Source organism: Anser cygnoides, chromosome 7, assembly GCF_040182565.1.
Source record: "Anser cygnoides isolate HZ-2024a breed goose chromosome 7, Taihu_goose_T2T_genome, whole genome shotgun sequence".
Lineage (NCBI taxonomy): Eukaryota > Metazoa > Chordata > Aves > Anseriformes > Anatidae > Anser > Anser cygnoides.
Window position 1 is genome coordinate 17223975 of NC_089879.1, and position 16406 is coordinate 17240380.

The 16406-nt window shown below is 40.0% G+C and overlaps 1 protein-coding gene across 9 annotated transcripts in view; it reads left to right on the plus strand.

The window, feature by feature from the left end:
- Nucleotides 1-8972: 8972 nt before the first annotated feature.
- The window catches only part of PLCE1 (phospholipase C epsilon 1), a 157987-nt gene continuing 150553 nt past the window's right edge, over nucleotides 8973-16406 (plus strand). For 5 of the 9 annotated variants that reach the window (XM_048069309.2, XM_048069311.2, XM_067000777.1 and 2 more), the window contains exon 1: nucleotides 9429-9594. The gene's annotated coding sequence lies outside the window, so the exon portion shown is untranslated. Of the gene's footprint in view, nucleotides 9126-9427; nucleotides 9595-16406 lie in introns of those variants that run through there. The other 4 variants (XM_067000773.1, XM_067000776.1, XM_067000779.1 and 1 more) reach the window with 2 other exon arrangements.

Genomic DNA, 16406 nt, shown 5'->3' on the forward strand with positions numbered 1-16406 from the left:
TAAACACTTTTTTTTTTTTTTTAATATGCCTTTCTTGAAACCTGGAAACCTTCTAGGTTTCTAGGCAGTGGGTGTTATTTTATGTTAGCCTGTAACATTCTAGACGTCAGAGTTTTGCTCAACAAACTCGTATGCTGTTTTCCTCAAGGGGAATATACTTGGCAATTTGATTTAGCTCTTTAAAATTTTCTAGAGGACACTTGTCTTTCCAAGTTCTGTGCTTCCACAGACATTTTGTAATGTTTTTCTAATGTGCCTTTAGTCTCCTGTTATTGGATATTTAGAGCTTCATTTCAGGATTGAAAGCACTTCTCTACAGTCTTTGTTGATCAATTTTTGAGAGAAAACAGATGTCCTCTTTCATATGTACACTTAAAAATATCTTCCAGATAGGTAATTAAAGAAAAATCATTGTTCACATTTAATTTCCCTCACATAAGTCTTGGTGTATTAGGAACTTCTTGACAGAGGCATGCAGAATTAAGCTGCATTTTTTTAACATGCAGCCTAGTTCTTCCCTTGAGGTAAAGGGATCTTTTTAGACCCTCTGAATTTTATAGAGATCATACTGTGCTTTCATACAACTTCCTCTAAAGTACACTGGCCACTTACATCTTCTGAGCTGTGCTCCCTGTTATCTGTCAGAGGTGGGAGTGAACGCAGGGTCTTGTGCCCTCCAGGGTAAGGGAGCACTGTGTGTGCAGAGTTCAGAAGCTGCTGGTGTAGTCCTGAGCTTGTGTTTAGTTTTATCCTTTGCTTAACATCTTTACCTGTCAATTTTGTTTTTGTGGTAATTTCAGGTGCACTTACGTTGATGTGTTACCACGCTTTGAAGAATTTTTGGCTAGATTGTTCGAGATTTTCAGTATTAGTTGTCTAATAACAGCATGTATATATTTTCTTAGCCCTAGCATATGATTCAAGACGTAATTAGTGCCCCAGTATTACAGGGTAACAACATGTCCATAAAACACAGTGTATGGTTGTTTTGATGAAAGGAAATTTGGAGATATTGCTTTTATAAACCTGAAAGCTGCAGAGCAGATGTGGAAGAATTACTGCAAGGAATCTCAGCTGGCATATAAAACAGAAGCTGAAGTTTATTTTCTTTTTATTATAGAAGAAAGAACACTTTACTAAGGTTCTGTTCTATTTAAGATTACACAGATCTGAGTTGTTCAGGACTAGCTATGAAATTACGTGCACTGATGTGGCACTTAATGGAACAAGGCAACCTTTTTTTTTTTTTTTGCTTTAAATAGTACAAGAAGTTCACACATTGATTGTAAAATGCATATTTTTAGAATTTACAGTAATTTTAATAATGTTCCCCATCCACGGAGAAGGATGTAATAGATATTGAAAAGTTCACGTCCTTTTTTAATTCTGCAAGAAATGAGCAGAATAGTAATTACACTTTTTGCAGTCTGACTGTCTGGCTACGTTGCTGGAAAGTCCTGGTCATACATACTCATTTCTGAATAACCATTAAGTTAACCACAAATACTCCCATACTTTCACATTTTCAACACCTAATCAGCCAACCTGAATTTGTAGAAAACAGTAGATTATTATTTACTTGTCTTTTAACGATCTCAATAAAACATTGAAGTGCCAACCAGGATAAAACATGGGTGTTATGACAATGCTGAAAGATTTTTTCTCGCTTTATTTTCTTTTTCAATTAATTAATAAGTGTAATGCTACATCAGAATTGCAGAAAAGTGTGAAGTGCTTTTTGTGACTTTTCAGAACAATTTGGGCAGTTAATGGACTTACTTGCTTTTCATAAATCTAAATTTAGAGCAATATGATTGTTACTTTTTATTCTATTGTTAGCACTTCTAAAAAGATGGTATGGTGAAACCAAATCGACAAATAATAGGTTTCCACATACATCTTTTATGCCCCTAAGTACCCAAGAAATTGCAATAAATTTCTGCACCAATCAAGTGCTGCAGGTGGTGTCACTGTGTTGCTGGGGCAGCCACAGCTGCAGGAACTTAATCTAAGAAGTGGATTGCTTAAGTGTAACATCACAGAAAGTAGTCTTCCATCACTGATGGAGAAGACGGATACCACCTGTCAGATGTTTATTTTGTCCAGAGTTCCCATGTGCTAGCAAATGCCAACCAAAGCTGCCACAAAAACCAAACAAGAAGTAATTGGTTGCACATTGGGCTATCTGAATAGTCCAAATGTATGCTTTCTCAGTAAAATTGATACAGTTTTATTTTTGTCAAGCTGTAATAAACTAACTGCTTAAATACATGTTTTGAATCTACCTCAGTTTTATTGTTTCAAAGGAGAAAAACAACAGCAATGCCTTCTCACTCAGGAGATACGCTGGAAAAAGACACATGAGGGGCTGGGCTCCTCAAGCGCTGCATTGTGCATGCAAACCCGCCTTGGTTTCCTGAGCACCATGTGTGTTATGCTCCGGGTTTGGAAGCTCTCCATGCATGACAAAACGGGGGATTCCAAAATGCAGAGTGATGAGGGGGAAACTGGCTAGCATTAGGTGAACTCCTTGTAAGATGGAGTTCCCAAGTTGCACGGTGGAGACAGGACTCAGCTAGCTCCATGAAGGGCTCCCTCACTTCCAAATCCCCTTTATTTGTAATTAATTCCTTGTCAATTTACTTCCTTTACTTCCTTTTGTCCTCTTCAGACACTTTCGTCAACATCCATACAGATCCCTGTGTTTGTACTGCCTCTTTTTCTAGGATGTTAGTTCCCCCAAACCTTTGCGTGGTCGTATTCCTAAAACACATCCACTTTCCTAACGTAATGGCAGAGTTAGCAGTCATTCAACCAACCAGGGCATTAGTAGCAGATCAAAGTGCCTTACATGTAAGGTCATTCCTCAGAAAGAGTAAAATGCCTTCTTTAAAGTACTACACTCAGGTGGGAGAATATGATAAATATGAAGCAAACACATGATGAAGACATTCAGAGTATGGGGTTTCAGAAAAATGCTTTGCAACAGATTGAACATCAAAAGCTGCCAGTTATTTTTATTTAGACTCTATCCTAATTCATGAAAATGATATGAAAGTTTATAGAAGATAACTCTGGTACATTTAGACTTTATTACATAATACTTAATGTCCCAGCCTCAATATTAGAACAGGCTCTGAAAAGCACTGCCTCGACGTTTACTTGTAGGATGAGGCAAGCTTTCACTGAATTGTGTACGTCAAAATTATATAGAGCTTTTCTCCATCCTGTGGACTTTGAATGACAGCAATCTGAGTTATTGGAGAGGTAGAAGGAACATATATGTTTTATATATATATATATATACATACACACATACACATGTAACATATATCTATATATATAAAAGGTTTATAATTTCCATACTGAAGTAGTCTTGGAAGAGTTGGGTAATGCCCACGTTAGCACCGTGGAACAGTTGTCAGTTTCTGCAAGGCACAGTTTCATTTTGATATTACTAATTTCAAGAAGGTCATGTATTATACACGTGTCAAATACCCTATTTTGATGTGAAGATTGCATAGTGTTAGCAAATAAGATTTGCTTTTTTCAAGTATTCAAACTTATAAAAGATTTCTCTTAGTCTTGAGCTGATGAAGTTTCATTTACAGGCATGTCCTTTAAGAACAGCTGGAGAAGAAACAAGCACAAAATGTTTGATAACATTGAACTTTGTGTGTATGTGCAATAAATACATAACTGTGGCCTTATTTAGCTGTAGTATGGACAAGCTTTCTGTAGCACAAAAAATAAGTGATTCTAGTGATATTAATATCAGAATTAAGTCCTATGAGAACAACAGCCTATTGGAAAAGGCAACAAAACTCCTGGCAATTTACACAATTCCATTCCCATTTCCTCCATGTTATTAATCGTTAAATCTCTGTATGTGCGTGTATTGTATATCCATGCAAAGCAATAAGTTTCAACAAATTTCAAAGGAAAACACTACAAGATTTTGAGATACACTTTTTACATAGTGGGCACTTTGAATAATCCTATGTGAAGTATCTGAACGTTAAGAAGAACAAAAGTATTAATTCTGAATTTTTAAACTAATTTAAAAATATTTTATGGCTTTAACAGCTCTGGCTGGTTACATAAGCAAATTGTTGCATTGGTTCTTGAATTTGCTCAAATATACACTGTGGCAGGTTGCCAATAAAGGATCTGAATGCTAAATTGGCCCTGTAGACAGGTTGTTGTTTAGACATGGGCATTAAAGAAAATGGTTTTATAATAGAGGTTTTATAATTTATTATATGAATAACATATTGTGCTGGCTGCTTGTTTAAAGTGATGACAGAGCACTGGCAAGTTAGCTCACTTGTTGGTTTCTGACAAATCCCTGCATACAATAATAATTTTGAATCCAAAGTAAAGGCATAATTAGGAGGTGATAAAAAACTGCCTTTTGTTAAAACTCCTTTGAAACTGTAAATCAGGAGGAAAAAGCCTAAAAATAAAACACTGTTCAACAGGATTAGTCAGGTGAACTTGAACAGTAAATGGGATTGTACAAAGATAGATGAATCTCATTAGCTTAGACAAATCAGGCTTTATTGTTTGGATGCTCGGGACAATACTCCATCCTGGTTGAAACATGTAATTTCATTCAAGAAACAACTCACTTTATAATTACTAATTTATCAAAGACTTTCCTGTGCATTTGAGAAACTTTAAATCTGAGACTGTATGAGGAAGCAATAAAGCAGCCATCTCAATACTGAAGATTTTCATTACGGCTGTATAATTTGGTCTGGAATGTCAGTGTTGATTACTTACTACTGCAATATTGCCAATTTTTATGTACTATTCTTTACCCCCAAGTTCTCATAGATTAGTCCATTCATCAATATGCATTTTCCATCTTTTGTTTTTAGGAAAGATTAACAGAAAATTATGGTGTAATGCCTTTATTCATTTGGTAGTGTTAATACTTTGACTTCCATTGTTTACAGCACGCCCTGAATTGTAATATGAAGTAAAGCCAAGTTGTTCCTCTGGTGTCTAAAAGACTTGTATTCTAGTACAATTTCTAGCTTTAAAAATAAAAATAATGAAATAACGGTGTAGCAAAAAATCATACCAAAAATAGATCTAAGTTATATGGTAAGAATATAGCTGAGGCATAAAAGGCCTTGTTAATTGGATCTGTATCAGGAGTTACTCCACTGAAATATGAAAATTGTCAGATTAAAACTTATGTAGCCCTCCAAAAAGCCATAATGCAATGATTCCATATTTATAAAGTTATCCTTAAAAGAAATACTTTTTCTTAGTGATATGTAAAAACAATGCTGATTTTCTTTCAAGTTTACTTCAAAATATTTTGTAGCTCTTCCAAAGATTAATTGGAAGACAAATTCGCTAATGATTCAAAAGTCAAGCAGCTAATGTAAATTCCAAAGAGCTACATTAAGCATTTCATCGTATTAGTGATTTTAAGAAGTTATTTATTTTATCATTTTTATTCTTTCTTCCTAATTGAAATGTCAAAAATTTTCAAGCGTGGTCATTCAGCTTTCAGGATGACCTCTGTGGCAGCTGCTGTTTATAACAGTCAGCTGGGCAAATCAAACCTCACATCACGTAAAGGGACACTAAGTCTTTAATATAGTCGCAAAGCCCCTGGAACATAAGAAACCTCCAGTCCAGAGTTAATCTTTTAAAATCAGTTCCTGAGATTCAAATATTTTGTCTTCCCTATGTTAATTTTATTGAATCAGCAAAAAAATGACACAGATTTTGATTATTTGTCTAGCAAGCACAATAAAGTAATTTCAATATCAGGCATTTACTGAAATAATAGCTGTTTTAGAGGAAACTGTCATTCCATAAAGACTTTTCTGCTGGGGCAGAGTCACCATCTGCTGAAGACAGGGCTGTGCTTTGCAGAGAGTTGGGCTGTGCTGCCGGAGCCGTCTTTGCAGTGTTTCTGCTGCCTCTGTCTGTGTAGACCGAACCATTGGGCTGAAAGAAGTGAGGAATTCACTACAGATAAGGCCTGCATGTTCCTTCGTAAGAAAAAATGCCTATCCATTAGTAAATCACTGATTTTTTTTTGCTGTACTGAAACCAGAGTGCAGTTAAGAAGACAGTCCTTATTTTCATGTGTTTCTAATTTTCTTTTAGAATTCATTTGCATGAGTGCGTGTGCGTGCTTTTCTGCAGTCCTAGCTGAAGGGTGAATTTTGGAGCTAAGCCTGAGGAAAAACCTTTGGGCTTTTTTTTTTTTTTTTTTAAATTAAAAACATATTTTACATGTTTTTTGTAATTTGTTAAATAAATTGTTTGAAAATATTGTTACAGAATACCATGATTAAAGACAAAATACCCCTTTATACATTAGGTTTTAGGCAAGTGAAGTCGAGTTCAGAATGTGCACACACACACACACACAAAAAGCCAGGTATTCTTGAGCACTGATCCTAGCACTGTAGCTGCTTTTTCTTCTGGATGCTGCGAAAATTGCCTGAGTAAGCTTGCACAGCTTTGGTTCCCCCCTCTGTGTAATGCAAATAATACTTACCATCTTGCAGGGATGTGTAGAATTTAATATTTATGCATCACTTGATGTTGAACTAATTTTTTTAACTCAAACTCCAAAAACATGGTGGGTTACTTGTTAAGAGCTAAAAGACACATCAATATTTTCTGGAAGTCCTGTATTTTTCTCTAGCTATAAATATTCTGTAGAACCCTAGATTAATAAAAAAATGTATCTGAATCTCCACCTTGAGCGTATGTGGTTGCTTTTTGTCACTGGTGGATCTAGCAGCATGGTCAAACGGAAGTGGATTTGTTGTCTTTCTGTGTTGTCAAGCCAGATAGAGAAAGGTACAGTGTGATGAGTAACAGCTAGTTCTCATGAAAAGCTGGGGAACTCGTGTACAGTGAGAGAAAAAGGAGAACTGAAGCATTCTTAAAGCACTTTCTGCTTGGTCAAGAAAGTTAAAAAGAAACCATGCTCCACAAGTCCAGTCTGGTTCAGCAAAAAACATAGTTGCTTCATATGTGTAGTGCTGAGGTCATGCAGCTCAAAATTCACTCCTGCAAAGCTGGGTGTTCCTAAGGAAATCTACTTGCAGCACCTCAGAGGACCACGTACTTCAGCTGGAATGGAAAGGAGATGACTTGCTTCAGCCACAGGTGTGTAATGACTGCAGACTCATCTTTCTCATGATTTCTGTATAACTTCTAACTTGGATTCGAAGGAATAAATCACATTAAAAACTAAGTAGTTTTTAACTGGCATGCTCAGTTGTCCCGCTGCTGTGTGTTTGAAGTTACACAGACGCCTAATTCTTTTGATTATGATCAAAGAATCCTGAGTCAAGGGTACGGTGACTTCTCCAAATTTTCCATTCTGTAAAATGTATCACTTTCTTTTCAGTACAGTATACCTTTTATTGGTGGAGTATTGCAAGCTGAGAGAAAGTGCGAACACATTGTGAAGGAAAATTTATATATATTTTTTTCCACTGGAATAATGTGATAATAACTTTCCTGCCCTTTTAAAACAACTGGAAAAGCAGGGAGAAACTGGAAAAAGCTTTCATGGAAAGGTTCCTGTTGCCTGTGTGTTTAGAGGATAATTCATTGTCACTGTTGTAATGCTGAAAATACATTGCATGATTAGTTATAAGGTAGTTACTGTGCCTCTGATACTAAAAAATGTAAAGTACAGTAGCATATTAGTAATGGACTGTGTTCAGGGTCAAAATTCAGTATACTGAAAGAATACATGAAAAAATATAGATTCTACAGAACATGAATTGGAAAGGACTGACTAGACCAGTTTTACTTTTTGCAAACTATTGTGTTACAGCATTGCTATGCAGTGAATGGAATCTGGGCCACACTGGAGGCAAGGGGAAGGCTGCAATTTTTTGAAGGACACAGATCTTATCCGATATGTACTGTACTACAGTACAGAATGATTAATATTACAAGTTAATTAGCTGATTTAGGTCAGATTGTCCATGTCTCTTCTCCTAAGCAGCAACTGATTTTGATGTTTTGCTGCTAAAAAGATTGAAGTGTTTTGCCTTGGTGGACATTTTCTCTCTTTATTCTGATAATCAGAACCTGTAGGCCACTGCAAGAACCAAATTGACTAAGTGTAATTCCAGGCAGTGTTGAGCGACTAAATACAATCACACTGTGTCTGGCATGAGTTATTAAGAGAAACAACATAAAGTCTTTGAAAATACATAACTTCCGTAGACTTTCTGTGGGTAATTTCATTGGCTGTTTGACATACTTCTTCAGCTGTTGTGTTATCCTCACACAGCAGTTATGACAATGAGGTGCAGAGTGTTTGCTGAAGTTATGGAGTACAACGTATAGCAGTAAATCCGCCTTTCCAGTGTTCAGATTTGTTCTTCCCTTAGAAAACAGCATGACGAGCTCCTTGCATTGGAAGGGAATGAAGTAAATTAACTGTAAGTTTTACAACCCTGTACTAGGACACAATCTCCACATACCTTAGCTATGAGAACTGGTGCCCTTCGTGTAAAAACGTCCAAAATAAAACCGTGTTATCTATGGCCAACTTACACCTCTTAAAAAAAGTAAAATAAATAAAAAAGGGAATGCTTCCTTCAAACTGAAACTTTTTGAGAGTTTTTGTTCTTGTTTTACCCTGCATGGAAAAGATCGCATGCAAAGATGCACAGCTGACTTCACCGAAACTGTATTTTTCCACCGTGCGGCTGGAAGCCGTGCAGGGTTTCCCCCACACCCCTTCCACAGGCTCCGCTCTTTCTTCCCGGAGATAATGGCTGGCACGGGCGCGCAGCGCACGGTCCCGAACCCGCTCCTCAGCTGAGCCGTTGTTTCCACTCCCGCAGCCCGCGCTCCTCACCGGGCAGCGACCAGGGTGCTGACGAGAGACAGAAAAGAAAATAACAAGAAGGAAAGAGAGCACCTCGTGGGCTGCTGCCGGGCGGGGGTCGCGCCGACATTCCGATGCGCTGAGGCAGCCGCGGCCCAGCCCGCCCCCGGCCCAGCCCCCGCTCCGGCCCCGGCCGCCGCTGAGGGGGGGGGCGTGAGGCGATGCCTCCGGGCCGGCTCCCGCTCAGCCACGGGCTCGGGGCCGGCGCCGGGCGCTTAGGCGAGAGGTAGGTGTCGGGTCTCCCGCGGTCTGCCCCTCAGCGCCCCGCTGCTCGCAGGGCTGGGGAGGGGGGGTGGGTAGATAACGGGACCCCCCGGTGGGTACGGCCGGCCGCAGCGCCGCCCCCGGGGCCGCGGAGCGCACCCCGCCCGCTGCCGGACACCCGCTGGGGGCGCGGGGCGGGCGCTCCCCGGGGATCCCGCCCCGGCGGCCCCGCGGCTGAGTCAGCCGGCGGCGCTGCCCCGGGGCACCTCCCTCCCTCCTCCTTCCCCCCTTCCCTCCCTCCCTCCGCCGCCGTCCCGCAGCCCCCGCCCCCGGCCCCGTCCCGCCGAGGCAGGCGCTGGGCTCGCTCCGCCGCCACGGGCAGCGGCGGCCGTGGAGCTGCGGGGGCGGCCCCGTCCCGCAGAGCCCGCCGCTGGCCCCGGGAGGAGGAGGAGGAGATAAAGAAGATGAAGATGCCGGGGGCACGCTGAAAGGTGCGTGCCCTGCTCGCCCCGCTTGAGCGGCCGTCGGGCTCCCTTTCGGCCATGTTCCTCGCCCCCCGCGGGGCTGCGGAGCCCCCACATTCAGCCGCCGCCCGGGGGGCGCTGCCCGTGCCCTGCGAGCCCTTGCGGTTCCCGCTGGCTTTCCGCTTTTTTTCCTCTTTTATCCCCGCTCTTCGCTATGGAAGCGCGGGGGTGCTGCAGGGGCCCTGAGCCCGCAAACACTAGGACAAGTGCCTTGGGTGAAGTGTTTGTGGGATCGGGGCCGGGGAGGCGGGTGCGGGGCTTATCGGCGCTGCCGCACGCTCTTGGGATGCCACCGGCATAGGTGGTGTGGGGAGGAGCCCGGGGAGGCGGCTCTGAACCGGGTTTCTGGGGAAGGAGCTGTGAGAGCGGGCTTGAAGGGTACGGGAACGCGTAAAAAATCAACCGTGCTTCAAGGATCAGTCAAACGCTTGGTGTTCCCCAGTTGAGGAGCTTGTGTGAAGAGTAGAATTAGGCTTGCTGTTGTATTTATGCAACAAAAGTTTGCTAAATATTTTAATCCCGCGCATGTTATACACTTGCGTGTTTGAAAGGGTGTTGGAGAACCCGCCGGTTGTGGAAGAGCCATTCAGCAACTGTTGCGGGGCAGCGATCGCTGTGTGGTTTAAGAAGTCATGTGTTTCCAACTACAGATAATCCCCTCTGATCCCTGATACCTCATCCTGTGAAAAGTCAAAGGCAAACAACCTGTGTCTGTGATTGTTACGAAAACAAAATGAAAAACGCCTAAACAAATCTGGGAGCAATCAAACAAGGTGAAAGCAGAACCAGATGCAACGTTCAGCGTGCTAAGAAGTGCTTGGTGTTTTGTATGGCCAGTGAAACACTACAGAGAGAAATTCCCAAGTCATAAAAGACTATGTCCTCTCTGTACATAAGTTAGTAAAGGTTTACTGAAATCTCTTAGTTGTATAGAGTCTATTCATGTTCTGCCATTTTGAGGTATTAATGTAGTATGTCGAAGAGAGCTCATTCCTGTTTTCGCCCATGCTAAAAGTTTGTTCTTAAGACTCTTTGTGACCACAGACCGGAGGGTGCAGCTCCTGGCCTCTCAATTCATGATGATTTCATGTGATTTAACTTACCCAATAAAAGTGTACTGTTCAAGCCAGGGTTCTGATAGTTTAATAAAGGGAAAAAAAATAAAAGTCTCACTTTGTTTGAGAAACTTGAAAGCCATACTACAGAATGAAAAGTTTCTGAAAACTTTGTCTGCTGGAAATCATAGAACAAGTTCGTGAAAGAGTTGATGAGATAACTTAAGGTTTAGGAAACTTATAAAATGAGGAAAATAAATTCTCTATAGTAAAAGTTAAGCAAAATAATGTTGTGAAACAATTTGACCACTGTTTTTAAGTACCTGCAGAAGAAAGTTTTTTTTTGTGTGTGTGTGTGTGTATGTGTCAAGGGACAATTTTATTTAAGAGAAATGTGAATATTAAGATCCAGTGAATAAAACTTGCACCAAAATCCAGAATGGAAGCAAGACATTTATGGAGAAGACACTGTGTAGCTGTTCATGAAGGACTGTGGTAGATATTTGATGACTGGAAATATTTAGCTCAAGATAGCAACTCTTTTTTGGAGAAGAACAGTTGTAATTTAGCAATAGTTCTTGGATTTGAAACAATAATTAGCTAAAGGAAGACTTGAGTTATAAAGGAGGCAAAAAGTAATTAATCCATGTCCATGGTTTGCATAGAGATTTTTCATTAAAGATTGCTTAAAAATAGTTTAAATCAGCTTAATTTACCTGCATGTAGTGGTTCTTTGGTGGTTTAAAAGAAGAAAATCTTAAAGACAGCAATTTGGAAGAAGGATTGTCATTTTGTTTTCTGTTTGTATGGCACCAACCACAAAATGGATGCTGGTTCATGACTGGGAGCCCTGGACTTTATAAGTGACAATAGTATTATTAACAATAATTCACATCTTTTTTTTTTTTTTTTTTTCCTTTTTCCCATGTACTTTTTGAAAATTCCACTAACCCAAACGCTGGAGTGAATCATGCGGCTCCAACAGGGACAGACTTAGCGTCTCACCTGTTCACACTGTAGCCATTGGTGGTTTCATTTCAGCGAGGGCTATCAGGTTGTGTTGGTACCTTTCGTGGGCAGTCTGATTAATTTTTAAAGAACGCTGGTCATCACGGCTTCGTTATAGAAAGGTAGCATGCTAACGTGAAATCCATGTTTTTCCTTAGGTTAATTTGGCCCCTTCTCGAGCTGCCTTTACTTGCCTTTAGAAGAGGTTGCTGCACGTGTACTTGAGGGCCTTTGTGGCTGAGTGCATATTAAATGAGAGCTGTGCCGCTTACTCTGCCTTCTGCTCTATTTGTCTTGGCGGACCTACACGTGTATCTGCTTGTGGGTGGGGTTTCCATAGTTGTGGTTCTGCCAAATATTGGTCATATTTCGCTCTTAGATTTTCTTGAGCAAAGCTTCCTCAATTTACGGAAAATACAAAAAAATAATGGGATTTGTGTTTAAGAGTTGAGGATAAAGTGGTGGCATTGGCATTTCCCTTGCATTTCCTATATCGGGAGCTCTAATATATTCACACCCCGCCCCCATTCTTGAGGTACAGGATTTTGTTCTTACTTGAAACAGTGGAGTTAATTTTTTAGATACATCACTGTGGGGTGAAAATCTGTCCCTTGGTGGTCTCATGTATATCAGACCACTCTCCGTGGGACAGAGTGGCATGCTGACATCTTTGTGCAAGACGTAATTAATGTCACTGGTTTTAAGCTAGGCCATCTATGGTACTCCCTTCTTCAATGCCCAGTCATTCATAAATCATCCAACATGTTCAAACAAATGCTACACGTGCTTGCCATCAGTTACCGAAAATGGGTGAACTGTCAGAGCTAGAAGTACTGAGCTCAACTTTAAGTTCTTTCCACCAGATGTATCCTTCTTTCAGATCCCACTACATTTCTTGAATTTACAATCTGCCGGTAATGGAGCCTCAGGTAATCCTGGCTCTTTCAGTGAACAGTTTGAAGTAGCAGAGACCCAAACCTTGTGAAATATGTGACGTGACAGAGAGCCGCCTTCTGTGCTCTTGACATCCGAAATTCTTCCCAGTATAACTTCTGAGTACTGTGACGATACAGGCTTCAGTCTTGTGCAAGGAAGTATATTCTGTAGACCAATATATTTACTGTAACATTTCATTCATAGTAGTTTGAGGCATGTCTTAATAGTTTAAGTAGGCTGTCAACTCTTGGATACTTTTTGTTCTACATTGCTACCACTAATTAATACTTAATTTGGTATAACATTTTCAATGGAGCAGCTCATTTAAACAAATTGAATATTATTAGATTTTACAAATGTTGTACCACTTCATAAGTAAAAAAAGAATATTGAAAATACCTGAATATTTCTTTTTTCTTGTTGTTCATACTGAAATCTTTTAAATTAGACAGAAAAAATGCAAACATTGAGCGCAAAGGCAAAGCTACCATTTAAAAACATTTATTTTGGGGGTAATGGTTTTATTCCATTAGTATGCACAAGTGCTGCATAACTTGCATCTAATAATAGTATGTTTTCTTAAACAGATGACTCTCCAGTTGCATTGACCTTGCCTTGTGTCGTAGGACCTTGCTGTCTGTTGTTTCAGACAATGCGCTGATGTGAGACCTCTCCTCCCACAGTATTTTTCTGCATCTGTGCTACAGCACACAGCAAGAATGCTGCTGCAGCGATCTCTGGTATTTGAGGTTTTCGTTACACTGCATCTTCGTTCTAACATTTTTATAATGCATTCCTTTATTCCAAATACAAAACTCTATTGCTTGGATTAGGTGAAATTCTTCATGTAGCAGCGCAAGGATCTTTCAGCAGTATTAATGGCATTTGGTTTCCCTCTGGAATTCAGCAAGATAAAAAAGGGTCATGTAGCAGAGGAGCTACTGCTTTGTCCACTACCAGCAACTCGCATTAAAGAACAACCTGTAGATTTCCTCTTGTAGAACTTCCTTGATGTGAATGCCTCCTTTTAAATTCCCTCAGGATTGCTATGATTGTTTTGAATTACAGCTACCTACCAAATTGAAAAGGAAAAACAAAACCCAGTGTTTTAATATCCAGGCTGAATTGCCTTCTGAAGACAATATTCTATTTTTGTTCTAATTTTATGTAGTTTTCATACTCTTAACATTTCATACCCTTAACATTTTTCAAACACATTTTTCTAATGTGTAAATGTAGATTATAGTTAGTTATTCAGTTTATGTTAAAATGTATTTATAATCTGATTATGTTGTCGGTGGGCAGAGATTTCTAAGAATTGGTATTACTACTAACTTTTAGCAACTAAAATTCTGATATTTTTCAAATATATTGGATGTTCTGTGAAGGTCTGCTTTATTTCTTCTGAAAGCTATGGGAAAAGGATCTAACTGCAGGTATTTCTTGTGAAAACTTCAAGTCTCTGCTCAGTCTGTCTGCACCCATTTTAGTTCAACAGGCTTATGGGAAGTGGTGAAAAACGAGGAATATCTCTCCAAGGCTGCAACTGCCCAGATCCCAGACTGTAAGAGAGGCCGTCTCCCTGTTTGTTTCTGTAATTCGTGTTCACGCTTTAGCTGTGCTGTGAGCTGCTTTTCTGTAACATCTTGAGTGGCAAAGGTGTCAAAGTGTACCAGGCAGATAATGTTCCTTGAAGTCTTTCATATTGCAATACTTTGCATTTTTCAGATGAATAATACTCCGTAACGTGACTCCTCTAGAGCCCTTGACATTTTTCAGTGTAGCTGTTACTTTTGTGAATGGTCTGTTGTTTGCATGTTTCCCCAGAGAACAAGGTGGGCATACAAAACGGGGGGAATCTTACATAACTACCTTTGATTTGTTGTGATTGCACCTTTTCTTTTTTCTTTTTCTTTCTTTCTTCTTCTTTCTTCTCCTCCTTTTTTTTTTTTTTTAATAATTGTGCATTTATGGAAGAGGCAGCAAAAATGGGAACTATAAAATCAAACAGACAGCTGTGTATATTGGAAATATTTTAATCTTAATAACCACTCAAAATGTTGCTGTTATAAGTGATTTGAATATACATCTGCTCTTATTCTGTGCTTTAATTTAGCGAAGTATAAACAAGAAATCCCACTTTGGTAGTGGTGTTCACTCAGTAGACACAGAAATGAAATACACACAAACATTTTATAAAAAAGAATGGCTTCATACATGTCTTTAACTAAAATCTCTATGGCTGCCTGTTTAGAGACATTCCCAGTATCATCAGTCTGAGCAATTTAGGTATGTGAGGCCAATTACAGGGCTTTTCCTTTGTATGTTTTATTTTCCTAGGATGAATTGGGAAAGTAGCTATCACCATGTCATCATCTGCCACTGAAAGACAATTCTGGCAAGTGACACCATCCAAATTAAATACACTAATCTTTGGATGGTCTTGATACCAATATGCAATATGTAGACTCAGTGGTTCACTTCCAAGACTGTGTGTTTGGCCTTGTTTTACTTTTGTTTGTTACAGAATGATCTGTTCTTGTAAGGTAAGGCTGTTGGGGGGCACTTCTAGTAAGTACTGCGTGGTGCTCCCTGCACACCAGTAATTCATCTAGTTTCAAATTCTGCTCATTCTGCATTGCTTTCCAGCTTCACCTTCATCTCCATAGTGCCAAATCTTGTGTCCTTTTATCCAGAGTCAGATGCTAAGCAGGCGTGGTTGATACTGGAGGAGGGTGACACCTTTAGATTCTTTTGTCTTTGGTACTTTTGGTTTGACATAACCGCAGTGTGGTGTTAGTGTATTGCCAGATGTTACTTCAGACTGTGTTATGTGGAGTTAGAGATGGCTTTCCACAAGAGAAAATTCAACGGTTGCATGCTGTCAGTTCCTGCAGCGTGACTTTCGGTGAATGGAAGTGAGGAATGTCTCTGTTTCCAGGGTGTGTTTCTGCGTGCCTATCAGGGATGCTTGCCTCAGTGAGCACGCCTTTGCATTCCTGCAGACTGGACACCTGCAGAAGCTGGGCCCAGCTTCTTGAGAAAGAGTCAAATCTAGTAGAAGGTTGTCTGTGTGTTTACACACTGCGAAGTCTACTCATCCAACAAGCATGTCGCTTGACAGCGCTGTTCCCGCTCCCTGCACGAGACCTTTCAGGGAGCCAGTATCCAGCCAAGCAGCTCAGTCATGCCTTTCCCCTGTGTTGCAGAAAGTCTGCAGTGTTTCCGAAAAAGCAGAATTATCGTATCTTACTGTGAAGGAAAAAGTAGACATCTTTTTCTTTCCTAAGCATTGAATCTGCTTTGTGTGTACTCCTCGCTCATACCTAAAAGCGCTTTGCCTCCCATAACTTTGTAAATACGGGATCTGCTATACCATGTCATAGAAACCCACAATCCTTCCTGTATTTTGGGTATGTAGTTCATGGGATATGCCTTAGTTTCAGTCAAAATTATAGAATAGTTAGCATGAAGATGTTACCATTCAACTAATTAATCATATTTAAAGATGCCAGCTGCATGTATAGTGTTGCCTTGTATCTGAAATGTTGAAAGGGTTCCTGACTTTATATGAAGTCATCATTATGACTTTTCAGATTTTTTTTTAAGCAAGAGTAAACCTTGGGTCTGTGCTGTGTCTGTCAAGGTATTTCTGGATAGTTTCTTCTTGTCTCTATTGAAAATTATGCTAGTTTAGCCCAAACCTATGTAACATAGGATGCTGTTCTTTTTATTGTGTTACTTATTCTGTGTTGGCTGAAATACAATGTATATAAAAAC